Source organism: Saccopteryx leptura, chromosome 2 (genome assembly GCF_036850995.1).
Source record: "Saccopteryx leptura isolate mSacLep1 chromosome 2, mSacLep1_pri_phased_curated, whole genome shotgun sequence".
In the NCBI taxonomy this organism is placed as follows: domain Eukaryota; kingdom Metazoa; phylum Chordata; class Mammalia; order Chiroptera; family Emballonuridae; genus Saccopteryx; species Saccopteryx leptura.
The window spans coordinates 188,757,606-188,783,567 of NC_089504.1; the positions used below are offsets into that span (position 1 = coordinate 188,757,606).

The 25,962-nt window shown below is 41.0% G+C and overlaps 1 pseudogene; it reads right to left on the minus strand.

Moving 5' to 3' along the window:
• Positions 1-317: 317 nt before the first annotated feature.
• LOC136391742 (large ribosomal subunit protein eL33 pseudogene) lies at positions 318-23,089 on the minus strand (annotated as a pseudogene).
• Positions 23,090-25,962: the final 2,873 nt, after the last annotated feature.

The window sequence follows — 25,962 nt, forward strand, 5'->3', positions numbered from 1 at the left end:
ATAGTGTAATGGGAAAAAAAATAAAGGTAATGGCCCACCAAAAAAATAAAAGAAAGGACACCACTGACACAGGAAGCCCCATGGGGAGTGAAGCAGAGCTCCCCAGTGACCACTAGGGACGTGGAGCAGAGGGTGAGGGAAAGGACATTCCAGACAGGCTGATAACCCATGGGCAGATCAGGAGGGAAAACCCTGTCACCCTCATCTCAAAGCTCCATGTCCCAATCTGAGGCCTTTCTGATACATTAGAAACTGAAACCTTTTGTTTTTTCAAAAGAAAAAAATCCACAATTTTGTTTAGTCACTTTTCAATAAATTTAAATTCTTGAGGGGTACAGCATCACACAGATTGAGTGTGTAATGGCCTTAGGAGGAAGGGTGCTTTGAACTTTAACAGGAATCAAGCTACAGTGTCTATGGGCACCAGTGACCTTTCTCCAGATGCCTCTCTGGTCTTGTTCAGTTTGCTACCTAGAGTCACTGAGTTACATTTTATGCTCATAAGCACATCTCTTACCCAAATGGAATTCAGTTTTATGTTGGGCATAAACACCTTTAATTTTTAGGAATAGTTGTATTCTCCCTCTGGTTCTGGAAACCTTGCTGATAGCCAGCAAAAATGGCCTTGGTCACAGCCTCCCCAACATAGCTATCACTATTTTATTTTATTTTATTTTATTTTATTTTATTATTTTATTTTATTTTATTTTATTTTATTTTATTTTTGAGAGAGAGGAAGGAGGATAGAAGGAGGGGGGGGGAGAAAGAGAGAGAGAAGCATCAACTTGTTGTTCCCCTTAGTTGTGCCATTGATTGATTCTCATATGTGCCTTGACTGGGGCCTGAATTGGTGACCTTGGGGGTGAAGCCAGTGACCCCAGTGCTCCATCCACTGCACTACTGACCAGGGTACCATAGCTACCTCTTTAGAAGCCCTGTTTCTGACAGGCTTCCTTCCACAGGATCCAAGATGGTGGTCAGATTGGATTTGTTCTCTTTTGATAGGATGAGAATCTTTCTCGAATTAGAGAAGAACAAAGTACTTCTGAAATACAATTTGTTCCAAAATAAACTATTCTGATTGCTGAATCGAAGATGTAGTGATACATGTTGTCCTAAATCTTACTCAGATTCCTTAAAACTAGTTTTAATCTCCAGAAGGTTTATACCATACTATTTTGTTGGTACCATTCATTATTTTGTGATGAAAAATTAACAGTACAAAAAAGTAATAGTTCCACTAATAATTCCACCCAAGAAAAATAGCTTCATTTCTCCATATTAAGTTTGAGAGACAGCATATCAGCTTACTTGGACATTGCCTCGAAACTCATAATTAATCCTAAAATGATGTAAGTAAGAGTTCTTCAGGTCATTGAAAGGGAAAATAGAAATCAGTTTCATAAAGTATTAAGATTGCTCAAGGCACGGCCCAGAGCCATACCCCCTCAAGCTTTGCAGGATCATGTTCTCTGGCAAGGTGGAGTTAGGGCTGGAGAGACCCAAACAAAACACCCCCAAAAGGCATGCGAGAGACAGCGGGTCATGGCCATTATGATTCAGGAGGCCTCCTGCCCTTTGAGTCAGTAATAATAATAATATTGAGCACTCTTGGGGTGCTTTTGAAACCTTGGAAGCCCCTCAAAGCCCTACCATAGGCCCAGGGAACTGAGTTGCTGAGAAAGGTCATTGCTACAAATATTATATAACCTGATGTCTTCCAAGCTGGTGGACAGCATGGGGGGGGGGGGAGCAACCAATTCTGAGTGCCAAGTGTCACGGCAACACCTCTTCATGGAGCTTCTTTCCAGCAACCACTCTGCATGTTCCCATATGCTCTCAGCAGGGCAGCCAGAGTGACCCTACACAGACACAGTCTGGATAAGCATTCTGCCTTGTGCTCTGCTTAAGCATTCTGGCCTCACGTCAATCTTAGAAGAAAGACCAAATCATAATAGGGTCTTCAGGGCTTGCTATCAACTCCTGCCCAATTCTCTACCACCATCTTCTGCTTCCTGCTCCTGCACACTGTACTTCTATAAGCGCCATAAGAATTCCATAGGGTAGTTTCCCACCACAGAGTATACAGGCCATTCCTCTGTCAGGAACTCTCTGTACAGACTGTTCCCTCTGTCAGAAACTCCTTCTCCTCTTTACCCTTTTGTCTGTCACACACTAGTACTTCAGGTCTCAGCCTAAAGGTCTGATCCTCAATATACTTCCTGCCCCACACTGCTTTACCTTTCCCAGCACCAAGTATCTTTCCCTTGAAAATTTATCACAATACACAATTATGCAGTCATGTGCATGATGCTTTAATGTCTTCCTCTTCCACTTAAGCTATGACCTCCATAAGGGCAAGACCCACATTTGTTTGCTCAGAGTGTTATTTCCTAATGCCTGGCACAAGTACCTCACAGGTCCTCAATAAATGCTTGATGCATTAATAAATGGTAGCATGTTGTTCCATCCTTTATAATGTAATATCTAGGATGACTCTCATGTCTCCAGCAAAGGCTATAATCAGCATGCAAATCTCTACCCCAAATGAAGTAAAGACGTACACTTATCTTATTCTCTAGAATGGAATAGTGTTTGAATACATGAATCCATGCACCTCCATGCTTCAAAAAGAAAGAGAATCATCAAAGACTTGTAGTGCTAAAGGGTACTCAGTTATTTTGACTGAAGCGTTCAAACATTAGGCAAATGTTAAGCAGTCTACTCAAGATAACTGAGCTTCCTAAATCTTTCTTTTTTTTCTTTAATGTTTATTTTATTGATTTGAGAGAGAAAGAGAGGAACGGAGAGAGAAGGAAAGAGAGAGACGGGAACATCAATTCGTTACTATGTGTGCCCTGACCAGAGGTCAAACCAGCAACTCTGTGCTTTGGGATGATGCTTTAACCAACCGAGCTATCTGGCCAGGGTCCCAAATTTTCCTAATGTTAGAGAGCCTCTCCCTGACCAAGAAGCCATGTAAAATGCCACTTAAACCTTTATTCACCTTAACAGACAAGAAAATGTCTCCTTGCTTTCCATGCTGCATGGCTCTGACTGATGTCTGGGACAGCAGACCAGCCCCGCAGAGCCGCAGTACACTCCTCATTCCTCACAGCCCTCGGCCAGTTAGTGCGGACTTTGCCCCTTGCCTCTGAAATAAACCACCACCATTTCTGGCTTACTTCTTTTATTTAAGATGGCTTTTCTTCTCAAACTCTGAGCTGTCGTGGAAAACACATGGTTGTTTGAAGAGTCAGGAGAAGCTGGCTGTGCCCAGTATGAAACAGTTTTCAGGCTGTGATGATGGATGCGACTGCGGCAAGACTTCTGTCTCAGTGTCGGGGTCCTTCAGGCAGAGTGACAGAAAGAAGACTGTGAAATCTATATAGCACAAATCCTGGGCAGCACCTATTTGGGGCTAAAGTCCATCATGGCTCTGGTGATGTACATGACCCAAGTGAGGCTACTTCTAGGCCCCCGTTCAAGGATCACTCTCACAGCTCCAGGGTGCCTGGTTCCTCCTGGATTTCCTGGCCTCTCTTGTCTTCTGCCCATTACCACTTTTATCCACTGAGCCAAAGCTTTGGTCTCTTCTTTCCCCTCACAATGTCTATTGTTGGCCTCTTGGGGAAGTTCTCAATCCCCTCAGTTGTGAGCCCTAATTGTTAGCAACTGACATCATCATGCAGTCATTGACATGACATCATGAGTCCTCAAGGGCAAGTGGCACTCACTCTTCATCAGACCCAACAATCCAATCTTCATTTCAAGGAGAGAAGAGGGATGGTGCCTCTCAGCCCTGGAGAAAGTTGCCCTCATAGCCAGAATGTACCACACAGCTCTTTACCATCCAAAAAGAGGAAGGTAACAAAAGTTAAGTACTCATTTAAAGAGAAAGTTTATATCCTGCTTGTCAAACTGTAATTCGCTTAATATACAAATATCCCAGGCCTAAAGAAGAGGCAAGCTGTATCACTCAGAGTCCAGTGGAGAAAAGCAAACTCACTGGCGGTATTGCAGACATAGAGAATTAGGTGCTAGGATGTTGAAGGCTTCCAAGCTCCCTCCTGACCCCACTGCCTTGCAGAAAGCCAGTAGTTCACCCTCCACCAACACAGAGCCCACCCACCCTATCAGCACCAGAGCCGGTCCAGTCGTGTTCTCCTGTCTTCACACAGTCAGAAACAAGTACCTGTATGCAGTCTACCCAGTGTTTGTAAGTAGACACAGCCCAAGAGAAGAACAAAAGCACGCATGTGTTACTGTTCTCCTAATTATTACAAAAAATCCTACATTAAAAACACACCATGGCATTCACTCTTCTATCATTTTTTTTTCTTCACTTTATATAAACTTTTGTCTTTTACATATCACTAGCAGTTTACAAATTCAACTTTCCCAATTAACTGTAATTACCATTTTCTTTGTGATAGTCCTAAGGCCAAAGGCAGGTGGTGGGCTCTCCAGGTCAACCCCTAGTTCTTTTAGCACAGCCACTGAAGCCCTGGAAATCATTCTTGTTTTGCTCCAGACAATCCTGCGGTCTTCTCAGGCCAAGACATTCAATCAGCTACCCGCCATGGGGTCCTGGCTTCTTCTAGAGAAAATTATGGGCAGAGAGGTGCACAAAAACATGAGTGCCAGGAAAAGTTCCCATGGTTAGCAGTACTAGAGTGAAGTGTCTTTAAGGACTTGCAGTCACAATAGTGCTCCAATTTAACTTATTATGTTGTTGTAACCTACTTTCCTTATGTATGAGATTTCATTTACCACCAAAACTTTTTTCTTTTCTGCTTTTTTGTCCTAAGGGCAACCAAGGCTGAGAGAGCTTATGTAACATGCCCAGTGTGACATCATCAGTAAGAAGCAGATGCTATTTTCAGACCTGGTCTAATCCCAGAGCTCATGTTCTCTCCAGTATGCAGCACTTGGTGCATTGGAAACTGTAGTTCTGGTCATTGGTTCATTTATTTCACAAATCAGTCTTCCCTTCTAGCTTAAGACTGTCTCTCTTTCTCCATCCTTTGTCACCTGTTACAAGACAATCCAATCAAATATGCCCATTCTGGACATGATGCCAGTGATGAAAGAAAAAATCCCTGTGATCACAGCAAAGTAAAAGAGAGTTATTTTTTAAATTATTTTTATATCTTCAAGAACGATTCTCTCAAGGCAATCAAATTACCTCACATTTCAAGGTCAGAGACAGAAAAATAGTAGAATATTAGCGAACAAGAAAATAAATAATCTGAATGGTATAGCCGGCAGAGCAATAGTCAGTGACGGTTCATACCTGCTGAGCTCTAAACTTCAGAATAAAGGATCTGCTCTCTCCTCACAGGATTGACCTAAGGATAAAGTAAGAGCCCATCTAAAGCTCTTAGATCAGTAATTTTTCAAAAAATGTTAGTAATCATTAGTAGTATTATTACTTCTTTCTGAACCAGCCAGTTCATGGGGCATCTACAATGTGTATAGAACAATGATTTGGGAGGGGGGTAGTATAGACAGATAATCCTGTCTATCAAACAGTAAGATTAATCTTTCATAAAGATTAACATAATTGACAGAAACATTGATAAAGGTCACAAGGTGTCATTCTGAGTTACAGGAAGAAGATGAGCTGGCAGGGATGGGGAAGCCAACTCAGAAGGGTAGGGCACACTCGGCATGTTTTAGTGGAGATCTTCCACCCATCTTCTTTCATGATCTGAGAAAAATAAAGGAATCAAGAAGTAATTGATCAGCCAGACCAGTGATGGATGGCACAGTGAATAGAACATCAGCCTGGGATGTTGAGGTCCCCGGTTTGAAACCCCATGGTCTCTGGCTTGAGTGCAGGCTCATCAGGTTTGAGTGCAGGCTTACCAGCTTAAGTGCAGGGTCACTGGCTTGAGCATGGGATTATCGACATAATCCCAAGGTCACTGGTTTGAAGCCCAAGGTCACTGGCTTGAGCAAGAGGTCACTGGCTTGGCTTGAGCCTCCCCACCCCCACCCCCCATTCAAGGCACATATGAGAAGCAATCAATGAACAGCTAAAGTGTCATAACTACAATTGATGCTTCTTATCTCTTTCCTCTCTGTCTTGAAGAATGAAGGCATTCCTGTCTCTCTCTCTCAAAAAGAAGTAATTGATCAGAACTATGATGGATTAAAATAAATTAAATACACACTCTTATTAAATAAATGGTCTAAGCAATAAGTATGATTTTCCTTCATTAAGAAGTCAAAGGGCAATATTGTTCTTAGCACATAAAAAAAAGACTCTACCTTACTCCAATCCTACTTCCTCCCAATATGGTACACTATAATTTGGGGGCACGGTTCCTTCATTCAGATAATTATTGAATATATTCCCAAATTTGGGTCAGCTAAAGTCATCAATGGCCTTTTACTTGTAGGAATGACAGATCAAATAAATTGCAATCAAATCAGAAGGATGTGAAAATGTCATAGTAAAGAAAATTGAAGAGTCCCTGTAGCACATACTATAAAATTTACTTTTTTAAAAAGCAGAAGGAAAATTCTCAAACTATTTGTACATGGCCAATCTATTTTAGTCAAAGCAATTTAGGTTTCTATAGAGAGTAGCACAAATTGACAGCAAATAATTTCTTTCAGTTCCCAATATCTCAAATATGGAATAAGTTACCTAAAATAGCTCTGAGTGACCTAATTAATACCTGCAACCAGTTGGCTAGAAGTTGTAAAATGTAATTATAAAATATTATGTGATTGAAGAGTTTCTATCAAGCTCAAAAGCAGTATTAGAAATAGGTGCTTGGTTAAATACTACAATGAAAACCTAAATTTATACTGTTACACATATTAATTATAAAATATATAACCTAAGCTTGTACATCTTATAATTGTCACTTCTATATCATCCAACCAAATGTTCATTAATATATTCACCCCTCAGATTTCTAATCACTGCATAGAACTCCCTGTAAAACCCCTCCATAAAAATGATGCTAGAAAAACTATAGACCTAAATATATGTTTCCCCCAACACCATGGGTGTCCAGGGAGTTTGTTATCCAACTGCAACCATGAATAAAGAGAGTAAGTTTTTTTCACATAAATTCAAATAATGATTTGAGTAGGGGGGTCCAAGCCTCCTTCACTGACAGAAATAGCATTAATATTTATATTAAACTGAGATGATCCATTATATTAATATGGCCAAAGCACTGTTATCTAAGAAAAGTGAAACTACCCTGTAGGGATACCAAAAAGGAATCAAGATTTCAGGTATTTGAGGTAAACCATGTACCCAACACTAGGGACACATTTTTTTTCTGTCACACTTGAAACATTTTAAAAAGTTGAAAATTTATAAAAATTGACCTCTGACAAACAGCAAAAGGAATTTTGTTTTTCACTAATTACGAAAACTCGATACTGTGTAAATGAAGTTCTCTAACCCTAAGAAAATATAATCAAAAACAAAATTTTTTAAATGAACCAATATATTTGGAAAATAAAAATGTTTTCTACATATTTAGTAAATTAAAATAAATCACTTTTAAAATTGCAAAATATTTAAAATTGGGTGCCAGAAAATACTGTGAGTCATATGGAATGCAGTTGATGTGTAACTGGGAAAGATTAGCTAGATTAGGAAAGAAAAACTAAAAACTAAAGCCTGGTTTGTTGTGGTGCAGTGGACAGAGCATCAATCTGGAATCCTGAAGTCACCAGTTCAAAACACCAGGCTTGCCCAGTCAAACAGCATACATACAAGGAGCAACTACCATGAGTTGATGCTTCCAACACCTCCCTTCTTCTCCCCACCCCCAAATAAATCAATAAAATCTTACAAATAATTAAAAATTTTAAAATTAAGCACTCAGTTCAAGAAATTATAAAAATAATAAACAAAACAAATAGGAAGAGGCTACAAATGTAAGAACAGAAATAAATAAGAGATTCCAAGATGGCAACAGAGTAGGCAGATGTTCCAAATGCCATTTTCCAGGACCAAATTGGATTACAATTTAATTTAAGAATGATCACTATAAAACACCAACTTTGGACTAAACAAAGAGGAGTCTATAACCAAGGATTACAGAAGAAGCCACACTGAGACTGGTAGAAAGGGCAGAGATGTGGACAGGGCAGCCCTGCTACCAGGAGCAAGTGGGTGAAAGTCTGGAGGGACTCTCACCATGGGGAGGTTCGCACTGAGAGGTGTAGGTGCTCAACACCAGGCCAGAAGCCCCAGCATAGAACCCCAGAGCATAGAAGAGGTGCCTACACAGCATTTAAAGGTGAAAAGAGCCAAGTTTCTGTCTGAGAAAAAAAGAAGGAGCTCTCAGAGAAGCAGGCTCCATCTTCAAGGGCCAGCACAGAAAACCTAATTCACAGCCACTTACCCAGGGCTCCGGTGCAGGGAGAGCTGAGAGGACTAGAGTTGCATGAGGAGAGTATAAAGTTGGAGGCCCCGGGAGAGACACTGTGAGGGATGGCCACAGGAGCCCCTGTGCTGAGTCATTCTCCAATACTGCAGTCACCATCTTTCTTGGGTGGAGCAGTCCCCTTCATGTGGCATCAACCTGAGGAAAAGCAACTACTCCACCTTCAGGAGTCTCTCCTGCCTCATCCATGGTCATTCTGAGAGGCCAGGAAGCAGGGGGCACCTCAGTGACTCCCTTTTTGGGGTTGTCTGGACTGTGAGCAAACCACAACTCTGGGCCTCAGAGGCCACACCTGCCAGAATCCTGGAGGCCACACTGTACTGAGGTCTTTGAAAAAAGTCTAGACACACTGATACCTGGGGCCGAGCCACACCCATCACACTTCCTGATCACTGAGTTACCACAGGGTTTTTTTCAGTGGCCAAGTCCACAAAGCAGCCAGCAGACAGAGGCTGCAGGAAATGAGACTCAGAGAATTTTGGCCTTTTAAGCAGACCTTCCCCCAAGCTCAGTGTGTGTAAAAGCCAGTCAAAGTGTGCAGTTCAGTATTTTCATGTGCACCTGGGCTCAGCACAGGCAGCCACAAACTCTGGATTGTTTGTAGCTCCAAAAAGGTTGATGAGGGTCAGACAGTGCTACCTAATACACAAACAATATAGGCGGACAAAGAAATGTGACCCAAATTATCAACAAGAGAAATCCCCAGAAAAAGAACTAAATGAAATGGAAGTAACTAAACTACCAGATGCAAAGTTTAAAACAATGATTTTCAGGATGCTCAAGGAGCAACAATCGATGGACATAATGAGCAACAATGGATGGACATAATGAGCAACTAAATAAAGAGATAGCAAGCATCAAAAAGGACACTGAAATCATAAAAAAGAACCAGTCAGAAATGACAATTACAATGTCAGAAATGAAGACAGCACTAAAAGGAATCAACAGCAGGCTGGATGAAGCACAGGATCAAATCAGTGATTTAGAGCAGTGGTTCCCAACCTTGTTTGAGCCACGGACTGGTTTAATGTCAGAAAATATTTTTACAGACCAGCCTTTAGGGTGGAACAGATAAAGGCACAAAATAAAATTATGCAACTGGCATAAAAACTGTGGTATTTTTAAATATAATTGTCAAACTTACGAGACGAGTCAAGAGTGAGTCTTAGACGGATGTAACAGAGGGAATCTGGTCATTTTTTAAAAGTAAAACATTGTTCAGTCTTAAATATAAATAAAATGGAAATAATGTAAGTTATTTATTCTTTCTCTGCGGGCTGGTACCAAATGGCCCATGGACCAATACTGGTCTGCGGCCCAGGGGTTGGGGACCACTGATTTAGAGGACAAGATAAACAAAAGCACAGAAGCATAGCAGCAAAAAGAAAAGAGGATCAGAAAAACTGAGGAAACTCTAAGAGAGCTCTGTGACAACTTGAAGAGAAACAACATCCTCATCATAGGGTTCCTGAAGAAGAGAAAAAACTAGGGATAGAGAATCTGTTTGAAGAAATTATAGCAGAAAATTTCCCTAAATTGATGAAATAAAAAGTCACACAAGTTGAAGAAGCAAAGAGAGTTCCATTAAAGAGAAACCCAAGGAAGCCTACACCATGACACATCATAATTAAAATGCCAAGGATAAGAGACAAAGAAAGAATACTAAAAGCTGCAAGAGAAAATCAGTTAATTACCTACAGAGGCCCCAGAAGGATGACATCTGACTTCTCAACAGAAACACTTGAGGCCAGAAGGGATTGGCAAGAAATATTCAAAGTGATGCAAATCAAGAACCTACAACCAAGACTATTCTATCCAGCAAGACTATCATTTAAAATTGAGGGAAAAATAAAAATTTTCCCACACAAAACAAAAAGAACTCAAGGAATTCATTACAACCAAACCAGCACTGCAAGAAATGTTAAGGAGCCTGGTATAAAAAAAAAGCAAAGGAAAAAAGAAATTGAGAAAAAAAAAATTGTAGAATTAAAGAATAAAGTGGCAATAGATAAGTACTATCAATAATAACCTTAAATGTATATAAATGGATTAAATGTTCAAATTGCAAGACATATGGTAGTTGCATAAATAAGAAAACAAGACCCATATGTATGCTGTCTACAAGAGATCCATCTCAGAATAAAAAATACACATAGACTTAGAGTGAAGAGATGGAAAAATGTATTTCATGCCAATAGCAATAAAAAAACCTGGGGTAGCAATACTTATATCTGACAAAATAGCCTTTAAAACAAAGGCTATAGTAAGGGACAAAGAAGGTCACTATATAATGATAAAGGGAGCAATCCAACAGGAGGATTTAACCATTGTAAATATTTATGTGCCTAATATAGGAGCACCTAAATATATTAAGCAGATTTTGATAGCCATAAAGAGCAAGATCAACAGCAGTACTATAACAGTAGGGGATTTTTTTTAATTTATTCATTTTAGAGAGGAGAGAAAGGGAGAGAGAGACAGAGACAGAGAGAGGGAGAAGAGAGAGAGACAGGGGGGAGGAGTTGGAAGCATCAACTCCCATATGTGCCTTGACCAGGCAAGCCCAGGGTTTTGAACCGGCGACCTCAGCATTTCCAGGTTGGCGCTTTATCCACTGTGCCAACACAGGTCAGGCGCAGTAGGGGATTTTAATACCCCACTAAAATCAATGGATAGATCTTCCAGACAGAAAATTAACAAAGAAACAGCAGCCTTATTGACACACTAGACCAACTGGATTTAATTGATACCTTTAGAACCTTTTATCTCAAAGCAGCAGAATATACATTTGCTTTAAGTGTTCATGGTTACATTCTATAGGAAAGACCACAAGTTAGAACATAAAACAAATTTTAATAAATTTAAGAAGATTCAGATCATATCAGGCATCTTCTTTGATAAAAATGACATAAAACTAGAAATCAACTACAATAAAAAAAAACTGAAAAACATTCAAACTCTTGGAGGCTAAATAACATGTTATTAAATAACATGGTACAATATTCACAATTCAATAAATGTGATTCATCACATAAACAAAAGGAAGGATCAAAATCACTTGATTACATCAATAGATGCAGAAAAAGCACTTGGTAAAATCCAGCACAAATTTATGATCAAAACTCTGAGCAAAGTGTGAATACAGGGAACACACCTCAACATAATAAAGATTATATAGAACAAAGTGACAGCCAACATCATACTTAATCGGCAAAACTTAAAAGCAATGCCCTTAAGATCAGAAACAAGGCAGGGGTGCCCCCTTTCACCACTCTTATTCAACATAGTTCTGGAAGTCCTAGCCACAGCAATCAGACAAGAAGAAGAAATAAAAGGCATCCAAATTGGAAAAGAAGAAGTAAAACTATCATTATTTGCTGATGACATGATACTGTACATAGAAAACTCTAAAGTCTCAGTCATAAAACTACTAGATCTGATAAATGAATTCAGCAAGGTTGCAGAATATCAAGTTAATTTTCAAAATTCAGTGGCATTTTTAAACACCAATAATAAACAGTCTGAAAGAGAAATCAAGAAAACAATCCCCTTCACAATTGCTACAAAAAAATAATAAAGTACCTAGGAATAAATTTAACAATGGAGGTAAAAGACTTGTACTCGGAAAATCATAAAACATTGATTAAAAAAAAAAAACAAGGAAGATACAAACAAGTGGAAGCATTTACCATGTTCATGGATAGGAAGAATAAACATCATTAAAATGTCTATATTACCCAAAGCAATCTATAAATTCAGTGCAATTCATATTAAAAGATCAGTGGCACCAACAAGGCGGTGGCGCAGTGGAGAGAGTGTCGGACTGGGCTGTGGAGGACCCAGGTTCGAGACCCAGATGTCGCCAGCTTGAGCATGGGCTCATCTGGTTTGAGCAAGGCTCACCAGCTTGAGCCCAAGGTCGCTGGCTCAAGCAAGGGGTTACTTGGTCTACTGTAGCACCCCTGGTCAAGGTACATATGAGAAATCAATCAATGAACAACTAAGGAGCTGCAATGAAGAATTGATGTTTCTCATCTCTCTCCCTTCCTGTCTGTTTATCCTTATCTGTCCCTTTCTCTGTCTGTGCCACAAAAAATAAATAAATAAGTAAGTAAGTAAATGAATAAATAATAAAATATCAATGGCATACTTTAAAGATATAAAACAAATATTCCCAAAATTTATATGACACCAAAAAGAACACTGATTGCTTCAGCAATCTTGAAAATGAAGAACAATGTGGGAGGTATCACACTTCCTGATATCAAGTTATACTACAAGGCCATTGTAATAAAAACAGCTTGGTACTGGCATAAGAACAGGCATATAGATCAATGGAACAGAACAGAGAACCCAGAAATAAACCCACATCTTTATGGTCAATTGATATTTGACAAAAGAGGTAAGAGCATGCAATGGAGTAACAACAGTCACTTTAATAAATTGTGTTGCAAAAATTGGACAGGTACATGAAAAATAATGATACTAGATGAAATTACACAATTCACAATAATAAATTCAAGATAAATAAAAGACTTAAATGTAAGTTGCAAAACCACAAATTTAATGGAAGTTAACATAGGCAGTAAACTCTCTGATATCTCTTGTAACAATATTTTTGCCGATTTATGTCCACGAGAAAGTGAAATAAAGGACAAAATAAACAAATGGAGCTATAGCAAACTGAATAGCTTTTGCACAGCAAAAGAGACCATGAAAAATATAAAAAGACAACCCACAAAATAGAATAACATATTTGCCGATACTTCTGATAAGGGGTTAATAACCAAGATTTTTAAAGAACTTCTAAAACTCAACACCAGAAAGTAAAAAATCCAATTTAAAAATGGGCAAAAGAAACTGAATAGATACATCTCCAAAGAGGACATACAGATTACCAATAGGAATATGAAAAAATGTTCAATGTCACTAATCATCAGAGAAATGTAAATTAAAACCACAATGAGATACCACCTCACACCTGTCAGAATGGCGCTCATTAACAAATCAACTCAGAATAAGTGCTGGCGAAGGTGTGGAGAAAAGAGAACCCTCCTGCACTGCTAGTGGGAATGCAGACTTGAGCCGCCACTGTGGAAAACAGTATGGCATTTCCTCAAAAAATTAAAAATAGAACTGCCTTTTGACCCAGCTATTCCACTGTTAGGAATATATCCTAAGAATACCATATCATCGATTCAAAAGAAGTGCACCCCCATGTTTATTGCAGCATTGTTCACAATAGCCAAGATCTGGAAACAGCCTAAGTGTCTCTCAGTGGACGAATGAATCAAAAAGCTGTGGTACAGCCTGACCAGGTGGTGGTGCAGTGGATAGAATGTCAGACTGGGATACAGAGGACCCAGGTTCGAGAACCCGAGGTCGCTAGCTTGAGCGGGGGCTCATCTGGTTTGAGCAAAAGCTCACCAGCTTGGACCCAAGGTCGCTGGCTCGAGCAAGGGGTTACTTGGTCCACTGAAGGCCCACGGTCAAGGTACATATGAGAAAGCAATCAATGAACAACTAAGGCATCTCAATGTGCAACGAAAAACTGATGATTGATGCTTCTCATCTCTCTCTGTTCCTGTCTGTCTGTCCCTATCTATCCCTCTCTCTGACTCTCTCTGTTTCTGTAAAAAAAAAAAAAAAAAGGCAGTGGTACATATATACAATGGAATACTATGTGGCTGTGAAAAAGAAGGAAATCTTACCTTTTGAAATGGCATGGATATACCTGGTGATTATTATGCTAAGTGAAATAAGCCAGGAAGAGAAAGAAAAATTTCACATGGTCTCATTTATATGTGGAATCTAATGAACAGACTGAACTGAGGAATGGAATAGAGGCAGAAGCAGGGTCACAGGGAGCAGAGGGACAGCAGTCAGAGGGAAGGGGGATGAGGGGATGGGCTCAGAGAAGGTAAAGAGATTAGTGAAATTATGTATACATAATACTACATAGATACAGATAACAGGACAACAAATCTCAGAGGAAAGGGGAGAAGGGAGTTAGGAGGAGGAAACATAGGGGTATAATGGGGGACATGGGGTGGGGTGAGGGTGTTATATTGAGTGGGACACTTTAATCCATGTTAACACAATAAAATTAATAAAAATTAAAGAAAAAAATAAATAAAAATGATAACTAAATAAGTTTAATAAAATCAAAGGCTGATTCTACAAAGACTTCTAAAATGGATATAACTAACAAAACTGGTCAATAATAAATGAGGAATCACATAGTCAATAGTCAATATCAAAATTAAATATAAAAACTGGTGTAGACAATTTTTAATTTTATGAAAAATACTAAGAACAATATGACTGTAAATAATTAGATGCAGTAAATAATTTTCTGAAAAAATATAAAAAAACCAAACAACTCAGAATAAAAATCTTAAAGAAATCTGAATGCATTTAAAAACAAATTGAATAAACATAATCAGTGGTAGCACAGTGGATAAGTGGTCAACCTAGGACATTGAGGTTCAAGGTTCAAAACCCCAGGGTCATCAGCTTAACACTAGCTCATGTAGCCTGAGGGACAGCTCAGCAGGTTGAGTGTGAGGTTGCTGGCTTGAGACCAAAGGTCACTGGCTTGAAGCCCAAGGTCGCTGCCTTGAGCAAGGTTTCACTGGCTCAGCTGGAGCTCCTGGTCAAGGCATATTTGAAAAGCAATCAATGAACAACTAAAGTGCTGCACCTACAAGTTGATACTTTGCATCTCTCTCCCTTCCTACCCACCCCCACACAAATAAATAAATAAATAAATTGAATCAGTAAAAAAAAAAATCAATCACTGGAAAAAGCAGCAATCTTTCAAAATGGCACAGCTATTTTGAACGACAGTTTGGCAGTTTCTTATGAAGCTATAAACACAGGCTTACCACATGGTCCAACAATTATGCTCCTTAGTATTTACCAAAAGAAGTTGAAAACTTACAGCCACACAAAAATTTATATACAGGGGTTTATAGCAGCTTCATTCACAATTACCAAATCTTGGAAACAACCAAGATGTTCTTCAATAGGCAAATGGATAAACTAGTGGTCCATCCAGACAATGGAACATTATTTTATGCCTTCAAGCCACGAAACGACATAGAGGAAACAAATGCATACTAAAATAAGTGTAAGCTACATACACATTTAAGAAAGATTAATAAAAACAAGCCAGATCATTATTTTCCAATGCACTAATTCCAGTTCAGGGTCATAGATTTCCAGAGCCTATTCCCCTGGCAGCTCAGGGCACAAGGTGGGAGTCACCCTGGACAGGACACCCTTCTGTCACAGGGCCACTCACACATAGACACACACATTCACTCAGATGAGAACATTTTAGACACACTAGTTAACCCATTGCGTATATGTTTGGGATTTGGCATGTTACAGTAATATAATGTTATAGTAATTAAACATATAGAAATATAGAAAAATAGAAAAGATATATAGAAATAAATTAGGATGTAATATTAAAAGCCATTAAGGCAAGTAAATAAGGCTATGCTGTCTGGTTAGGAATTAATTTAGTGTGTACAGACATGATAGGCAGACTCTACCTTTCCCACAGGTTCAAATCCTGCCAACTATGCCAGTTTTCCCAGTAGAGCCTGAGCTCTAAGTCAATCAGGTGTCCCTGACTTGACTTCCCCACACAGTGGGACACTCCTGCTTAACAGCAGGGCTGGCAGCCTCTTGGAGACTACTCTTGAGGCGGCCATGAGAATTCTACTTATCAGTGCCAACACCAACTACCAACGGAGGAAAGACACAAAGAACACACAAGTTAGTTACAAGAATCACACAGGCAGTTTATTACTCACAGGTCCTATGGCGTGTCTGGGTACAGCTTACAGGGGCCCTGCTGGCATGCTCCTCTCGGCTGTCCTTGGTCAGAGCGGTGTGGAGACAGTCCACATTCAACATTGGAGTCTGGGAGAGTTCCACAGCAGGGGGGTGCCCTTAGCTTTAGTATGCTTTTTGGCCTATTACTTCAAACAGGTGTCAATCTACAGGATTATCACATCAAACCACCTTTTTGGGAGTTCCTTGCAGGAAGTCCTTTTTACCTTAATTTACTGAAATGTCACATAAGCCCTTTTAAGGTGTTCCTAGGGAAGCTTCTTGCTTATGTTAACTTATAGAGTTATGACATCAAGCTACATATATATATATATATCACTTCACACACACACTAACTGGGCCCTGAGTGAAAGGCAGAGTCTGTCTATCTAGCTGTACACACTAGATTAATTCCTAACCGGACAGCATAGCCTTATTTACTTGCCTTAATGGCTTTTAATATTACATCCTAATTTATTTCTTTATATCTTCCATATTTTTCTATATTTCTATATATTTAATTACTATAATATTATATTACTGTAACATGGGAGAAAACCAAGCACCCAAAGAAAACTCATGCAGATGCAGGAGAATTGGCATACTGTACACAGAATCAATATTTATTTTCTCATCAATGTTATAATAAATCAATGCCATCTGAGAACTGGCTGTACACCAGACAGCGAAAATCTTGGGAACTTTCTTAGATATTGCCTACCACAACATAGAAAATTCAAGAGATTATTAAAGACCATTATAACTGATACGACAGTTTAATACAGCGGTTCTCAACCTGTGGGTCGCGACAATACATTTTTAAATAAAATATGTATTTCCTATGGCTTTAGGCGACCCCTGTGTTTTGGTCGTTCGACCCCCACCAGGGTCCCGACCCACAGGTTGAGAACCACTGGTTTAATAGGTTGATAAATACAAGATCAACGGATGAAGAAAGTATATAGAGCAGAATCAACTAATTCAACTGTAGTGGAAAAGAAGATTCCAATCTTAATACAAAATGAAACAAACCACCTAGTACTGAACTAGGGAAGAAAATTTATCAAAAGCAGTACCAAGTCCAGAGAAAACTCAAACTATAATGAAGGACATTAAAGAACATCTGAACACATGGATGTATTTACCATAGTCATAGACGATAAAAGTTCATATTTAAATAAGCCAATTCTCTCCAAATTAATCAATAAGTACAATGTAATTCTAATCAAAACCCCAACAGATTTTTTAAAGATTTTTTTAATGAAAGTTGTCAAGTTCATCCTCAAATTAATAGCATGAAACAAAAGTATAGCAAAGAAAAATATTTGTTAGATAGAAAGACAGTTACCAGGGCAGGAAAAGGGGAGTGGGAGTTGAAAGAGGTTTATCTCACCCATTGAAATAGGAGTCAGCAGTCTTAAGGTCTGCCAAAACAAAATCACCAGATGTCCAGACAGGCTTGAAACCTTGTATGTCAGTCCCAATATCCAGGAAGGGGAGACTTGGAAACCCTGCACATTAGACCCAAAACAGAAAAACAAAGCCTTGAAGCTAAGAGTATATAACTCCTAAGACCCCCAACAGGCAGGGCACTCAAGCTAGTGAGTTGCCTGCTTGTGCTTTGTGCCAAGTGTATAAACTTTGCTTGAACACGACACTATGTCTCTCGCCTGAATTCATTCTCACAAGCATGACAAAAACCAAGAAGAGAGAAGCTCCATTGGATGAGGGGCCTTTCTCTGGTAACATAGTGAAGAAGAAGGAGGAGAAGGGGGTCATGCTTCCAGCTAATGTGACTTATTATGAAGCTAGACATACTAAAATAATCAGATCTATAAAATAACAACACCAGATAGACCAAGTAAAACATCTAGATGCAGCTTCTCACACATGTGTAACTCCATTTATGGCAAAGGTGGCATTACAATTTAGACCAAGAAATTGTGCTGGGACAACTGGATATTGATTTGGGGAGAAAAATCACTTTTCACACACATGTCTAAATTATGGATGACAAAGACGCCATGTGGAAAACCTCTTAACATCTTAGAAGAAAATTAGAGGCTATTTTTATGACCTTTGAGCAGGAAAGGAATTTCCTAAATAAGATATAAAAGCATAAACCTTGAGCCTTGGCCAAGTAGCTCAGTTAGTTAGAGCATTGTCCCCATAAACCAAAACTCAGGTTCAATCCCAGCTCAGAGCACATTCAAGAAGCAACCAGTGAATGCATAAGTAAGTGGAGCAACAAATCAATGTCTCTCTCTCTCTCTTTCTCTCTCTCATACAATTTTTTAAAAAGCACAAACCTTGAAAGAAAAAATTGATGTGATTACATTAAACTGTAAAAACACAGGTAGTGGAAAACACATGAAATGGAAAAAAAAAACATACTGAGAGGAGAAATCTGCAATACATATACTCAACTACAGCACAGGGCTCCACCACATGTTTCCTCTGGGTTTGTTGGTGGAGAATCCAGTGGATTGGAGGCAGGCAAGTGTTGGGAGGTCAGGTCCTCTATTCTCCTGGTATCTGTGGATATCCCCATGATGTCTGTGACTATCAACCAAAGACATGACTCTCTTGAAAGAGTCCCTCTCCACATAGCCCTATTGTTCCCAGGCTCCTCCTCTGCCCCTTAGACAACCCCTAGCAGTCCTCATGGTTTTCCTACACTGCCCACATCTTTACTACACTTGCCTTCAATTGCCCAATTTAAGTTTGCCATCTAGCCTCTCCTAGGATACTGACTGGTATGTCTGGTACAAATTCTGCTTCTAAGGTATTATAATTAATTGTATTAGGCAAGTTACTTAACCTGTCTAATGCCAAGTTTTGCTTCATCTGTAAGTAGTACCACTTGGGGATTAATTCAAATGATCTCTCTAAACTCCTCAGCACAGCATCCAGCATGGTGAGCAGTTGGTAAATGGTTGCTACGGTTATCATGTTGATGGGGGTTATTATTGTTGTTTCTACTAATATGTTTTCACTGCTACCCAGTGACCTGAGTAGGAACTAACCATAGGGGAGCACACACAAAGCTAACCCTGAACATAAGTGGCTATCAGACTTAAGGAAATGCCCAGAGCTCTCCTAGTCACCATTATAATAAATGTGGAACACTTTTTACTAGTTAGACATATATAGAGTTGTCTTCTGTCCACTTAAAATGAATGGGCCAGTCCAATTTACCTCTTGTAACAAGAAAAACCTTCATTCTGTGTAAGTCCAGGCCACACAGATCACTCACATTCCAGACACCTGCAAGCATGTCAGCCACAAAAGTCAGGAAATCTCCCAATAAACAGCAGCTAACACAAACCAGCGTGGAGGCTGGCAATGCCCACTCCTGCGCCTGTGCACACCTCTGCTGGCTGCAAACCTCACAGGGGAATTCTGCCAGCCAATGCCATGGCATTGGTCCTTGCATATCTAATGACACTCATGTCCAGGCTTGAGTTCAATTTTATATATATCTTTTAAAAATACTACAAGTTACAACACAGAGTGCTTTAATTGGTATGACATAATGAACTAGTTAAAGAAAATTATGTAATGGGAATTGTAAGAAAACAATGTAGTCAACACTTGGTTACCTGTCCCATGGAGATAGCTGGAATGTTTTAAACTTTTAAGTATTTTTAAATCATGTATATTTGTTTTATTTTACTTTATAGAATATTTGTTCAACCCTGAGTTATATTTGCATAATGTCTAAGACCTGTCAGAGTGTTAGAGCCTTAGACCCATGTGAAGTAGAGAGGGGAGCTTTCTGGGATGATGGACATGATCTGTATCTTGACTGGTGTGCTCGCTACATGGATCCTTACATTTGTCAAAATTCATGGAGCAGCTCCTGGCCAGATGGCTCAGTTGGTTAGAGCATCATTCTAATATGCCAAGGTTGTGGGTTTGATCCCCAGTCAGGACATAGACAAGAATCAGCCAGTGATGGCATGAGTAAGTGGAACAACAAGTTGTTTTCTCTATTTCTGTCTCTCTCTTTCTTCCTCTTTCTCTAAAAATCAAGGCAAGAAAAACCCAAAAAACAAAAATAGCCTCATGGAGCTATACATTTTAGACCTGGGCATGTCTCTGTAGGTATTAACTCAATGTTAATTGCAGTTATAGGAACATGTAAAGGAATTAAAAAGTTAAAAACAAGTTATAAAAGGTTACATTTGAAGGTAACTGTACCCACTGCACCAACTTCCTTTATGTGACAGAATAAAGCCTTGAAATACTAAGCAGTTTGATCTGAACTCCCCAGGAGCTTGCTAAGTAACCACTGGTGAGGAGAGGTGACTCAGAGACCCATGAGTGGCAAAAGGCAGTTACTTGAACCTTAGGCTTTTGCTAGGGGTAAACCGCTCACTTAATTACAAGGTCAATGACTCCACCATTTGTGCTCACTCAGAATGGGGCTGACTCAGTGATGACACTGTAGACTTTCTGTAAAAGGCTTCAGCCCCTAAGGAATATAGAGTTTTCAGGAACATGTGCTCAAAGCCTCTGGCGTTGTCTCTGAGGGCCAAAACACAAATTAGATGTATTTCTAAATGGCTCAACAAGAAAACTAACGATTATTGATTGACTGGCAGTTTGATGTTAATCTAAATGGGTATCTCAAGTAGTGTGCCCCAGGCTCTTTCTCAAATGTTTTAATTAGACAGTTTGGATGAAGGCATAGACAAAATGTTTATCAGATATTCAGAAGCCACACACAGAAGTGAGAACACCAATAAGATGGGCCACTGGCTCACAATTTACTCAAACCAAAAAGTTAAAGAAGAATAAATTAAAGACCAAACTGCCATTAGGTCAAAAGGCCAATTGCCAAATCCAGTGATGAAACCTGACTTACCAAAAATACTAATAATAAGTAGTAATAATAATAATAATAATAGAGCTCTGTGGTTCTAATTGATCACACACGCAATTATGAGCCAACGGTATGATAGTGCAGTTGGTCAAAAACTGGATGCACTGACAGACATGTCTACTAAACACTGATGATCTCCTGTGGTTCCAGGTGCGGCATTTAAAAGTAGCATTGCCAAACTGAGGCGTATGCCAGAGAGGAGGACCAGAACGGTAGGGGATGTAGACACCTCACTCTACTACAAACACTTCAGTGAACTCATTGTTTAGCCTGAGAAAGAGCAAACAGAGGTTAGGTGACCAATCCTCCTAGTGTGCCCAGGACTGAGGATATTTCCAGACAAAGAGCTTTCAGTTTTAAAACTGGGATAGTTGCAGGCAAACCTGGACAAACTGTCACCTTAGGTTGAAGTGACAGTGAGGTAAGAGGTGCCAGGACACACCCAAGTGCTGGAGGGGCTTATTTTCAGTTGCCCTGAAGTGGACCAGGGCCACAGTAGATTTTCCCAAAGAAAAGGCTGAGTTCAAGCTAAGGAGGGACAGAGGTTCCCTAGGGTCTTTCTCAGGGAAATGAGCAGCACACAGCAGGTCTGCATGAGGAGGAGCTTGTGCCCTCAGCTATGAAAATTCTCTAACCACACACACACACATACACACGCACACACATGCCAGAAAATTCATCATGGTCAGAAAACTCATCATGGTCAGAACCTCCAAGTTCAGTAATGCTGTAAAAGGAATCCCTATTCATCAATCACAGCAGTGCCTTGACACACTTTCAGAGTCGTAGACACACAAGGTGTTTTTGGCAGAGAATGCACAGCACCCCCCCACACCAGCCTACTTCCCAAGTGGGCATCCTCATGCATAAGAGTGAGGCTAGATGATGCCCAAGATTCTTTTCAAATTCAAGATTTTATGATTTATAAATATTGTACATATTTTTCTTAGTTTATGAGTGACTTGATACTGTTTCCCTCTTTTGTTTACATAAGAGCATTTGAGATGTCCTAGAAACTGACATCAAAGAAAATGAGGATATTGTATAAAGAGCAGAAGGGTTTGCAGCTCTGAAAAAAGAAGAGGAGGCCCTGTGTTTATTCTCATTCTGATGAGAAAGGTAAAAGGTGAAAATTTGGGAAGGGGGCTCATGAGCCCCATCCTCTGAAAGAGTAGTCAGTGCTTCCTGGAAGCCAGGGAGGAGAGGATGGGAGGCAGGCGGGGAGAAGGGCTCATAGGGTGGGACCCCTCTCAGTGGAGCCCTGGAGAAGTGGCTGCACTGTCCAGAGAAGGGGTGGGGGAGATTGGCAGGTCAAACACCTAGCCTCAGAATGGAGGGTGATCAAGCTGCAAAATACCATAGACTGGGTGGCTCAAACAACAAGCATTTCTTTCTCACAGTCCAGGAGGCTTGAAGGCCACGATCAAGGTGCCAACACCTTGGTGAGGTCTCTCTTCCCAGCTTTTGGATGGCCACCTTCTGTATCCTCACATGGTAAAGAGACAAAGATTGCTCTGGTCTCTTCCTCTTCTTGTAAAGATATTATCCATAATGGGATTAATTCAGGAAGGGCACAACCATTCAGTCCATAGAAGAGAGATTCGAGCCTTGGGACCCAGGGCCATGAACTTGGAGACTTGACTCTATACACTAGTGACAGAGGCTTTGGGACCAGAGGGGAAGGAGGTGAGTGGTGGGGACATCACAGAGACCAGGCTAGGATGCCAGTGTCACCACTTGGATTCCTCACCTGTAGAGTGACCTGTTCAGGGCCTGACGCAGAGCAAGCTCTCAGGGGATCGGGATAAGCCTTGCTTTCATGATCAGCCTCAGTGGCAGGGGGCATGCTCACATCCTCCCCCAACCACTTCTCCCCATCCCCAGACTCGGGATGGCCAGAGGCAGAGCTCTCACGAGTCACCAAACCCATGACAGTGGCCTTGTGAGTAAGTGGTTTGTTTTCTCATACATGGGAAAGTCTGCAGTTCAGCAGCTGCTCGAGTTCATTAAAGAGTCCTCCTTCTTTCTTCCTGCTGGAGCTTCCTCCATGTGAAGCTTCTGTTGTAACAAAGTGGCTGCTGCACTTCCCATCCTAGCATCTGAATCCCAGGAAGAAAAAAAGTGAAGGGTGAAGGGCTAAAAGAGCACTCCAGCAGAGCCAGACCCCTTTCAAAAGCCATTCCCAGGAGCCTCACACAGAAACTCCTTGGATGTCACTGGGAAGCACCAGGTCACACAGCCACACCCAGCTGCAGGGTAATGGCATGGTATTTAGTGGACACACACCACCTTGAAAAACACTGGGACCTGGTTAGGAAGGAAGCAAAGGAACATGGGTACTGGCAGGCAGAGATCAGCAACCTTCCCTGGCACTCACATTCATCATGTCCACAGCTGGCAGTGCTTCTTAGGGAGCTCCACACTCACCAGTTCTAACGGCAGGGCCGGTGTGTGCAGCCCCAAATGGCCAGGTAAGGGCATCAAGAAGGAGTATGGCAGACCCTGGCCGGTTGGCTCAGTGGTAGAGCGTCGGCCTGGCGTGCGGGGGACCCGGGTTCGATTCCCGGCCAGGGCACATAGGAGAAGCGCCCATTTACTTCTCCACCCCCCCTCCTTCCTCTCTGTCTCTCTCTTCCCCTCCCGCAGCCAAGGCTCCATTGGAGCAAAGATGGCCCGGGCGCTGGGGATGGCTCCTTGGCCTCTGTCCTAGGCGCTGGAGTGGCTCTGGTAGCAACAGAGCGATGCATCGGAGGGACAGAGTATTGCCCCCTGGTGGGCAGAGCGTCGCCCCTGGTGGGCGTGCCGGGTGGATCCTGGTCGGGCGCATGCGGGAGTCTGTCTGACTGTCTCTCCCCGTTTCCAGCTTCAGAAAAATAAAAAAAAAAAAAAGAAGGAGTATGACAGCCCTGGCTGGTTGGCTCAGTGGTAGAGTGTTGGCCTGGCGTGCAGAAGGCCCGGGTTCGATTCCCAGCCAGGGCACACAGGAGAAGCGCCCATCTGCTTCTCCACCCCTCCCCCTCTCCTTCCTCTCTGTCTCTCTCTTCCCCTCCCGCAGCTGAGGCTCCATTGGAGCAAAGTTGGCCCGGGCACTGAGCATGGCTCTGTGGCCTCTGCCTCAGGCACTAGAATGGCTCTGGTCGCAACAGAGCAATGCCCCAGATGGGCAGAGCATCGCCCCCTGGTGGGCGTGCCGGGTGGATCCCGGTCGGGTGCATGCGGGAGTCTGTCTGACTGCCTCCCCGTTTCCAACTTCAGAAAAATAGAAAAAAAAAAAGAAAAAAAAGAAGAAGGAGTATGGTGAGTAGTGCTATGTCTTGGCAAGGAGCTCAGTGACTCCCAGAGCAGAAATGGTCACAGTACACACACAAATGGACCCAGGAAACTTTTGTTTTTGAAATGGAAATGGGAAAAAGATTGGGTCTTTTTCCTCAACAATTTGGGGGAATTGGCATAACTGTTAAAAAGAATGTGCTGCCATTCTCCTTTGTTGTAAAAATAAAAACAAAATCACTGAAGAGTGTACCAAGAGGACAGAGTAGTTAACATTATGTGATTTAGGCAGCGATTAAAAAATACAAAGAGCTAATCCTGGTTAGAGGCTTAAGAATTTGGACTACGTGGCTTGTGGTCTGCCATACCTCTCCGGGGCCCATGGGAGTACCCGAATTAACCTGCCAGCATCCCACAAACAAGCACCCAGATGAGGAAGCATGTGAAGATGACTTTCCATCACCCTAACTGCAACTTACTGAACCAGTGTCACTTGAAGTCTGGTCCCTGGACATGGACCAGCAACACCAGCAGCATCTGAACTTGAAAGAAATGCAGACTTCAGGCCCATCCCAGACCTGCTGAGACTGTGATATCTGTGCAAGTCTGAGAACTGCTAGCCTTGATCAAAGTCTGATAGCAGGGAAACAGTCAATGACAGTAATCAGTCTATGGTTTTCCAATACATATCACAACAGAATTATTAAAACCATTAAAAACTTAAGTCAATCTTCTGGACTCTGCCTATCTAATACATTGAGAGAGAGAGAGTTTTGAATATCAGATGAATGAAGAAAACTCTCTACATGCCTGCAATTAAATTTAAATTTCTTCAATCTTTTATTATTATTATTATTATTATTATTATTTATTCTAATCACAGCATCACACTACATCTGTCTTGAAGGTTATAGCAAGAAATAATTTATTTGCAGAAATTTATCTCCTTAAAGTTTTGGCACCAAGTATAAAGATAATAGGTATCAAAAAGTTCTGCATATTCCTACTGTTGTTATAGCCCCAGTTAGTGAGATAGGCTCCAATTTCAACATGATATCTGTTATAGAATGAATCATGTCCCCACAAAGTTTTAAACCCCCCTGCCTTCTGGTGACTGTATTTGGAGATAGGGCCTGTAAAGAGATGCTAAGGTAAAATGAAGGTATTGGGGTGGACCCTAGTCCAGTGTGACTGGTACCCTTATAAAACAAGGAGATTAGGTCAGAGACAAGCACAGAGGGAAGACTACATGAATAGACAGGGAAAAGGTGGCATTCTGTGAACTAAGGAGATGGCCTCAGGAGAAACCACCCTACCATCACCTTAACCTCAGGTTTCTGGCCTTCAGGTTGTGAGAAAATAAATTTCTGCTGTTTAACCCACTCAGTCTGTGGCACTTTGTCACGGCAGTCCGTGCAGAAATACTGTGTCCAAAAGCTCGTGACAAGGTTGGTACATGGCTGGCAGTGACCACTGTAGTAGGCATCTGTGCGGTTCCAAATATATTCAGCGCCTACCTTCTAGGGAACATAA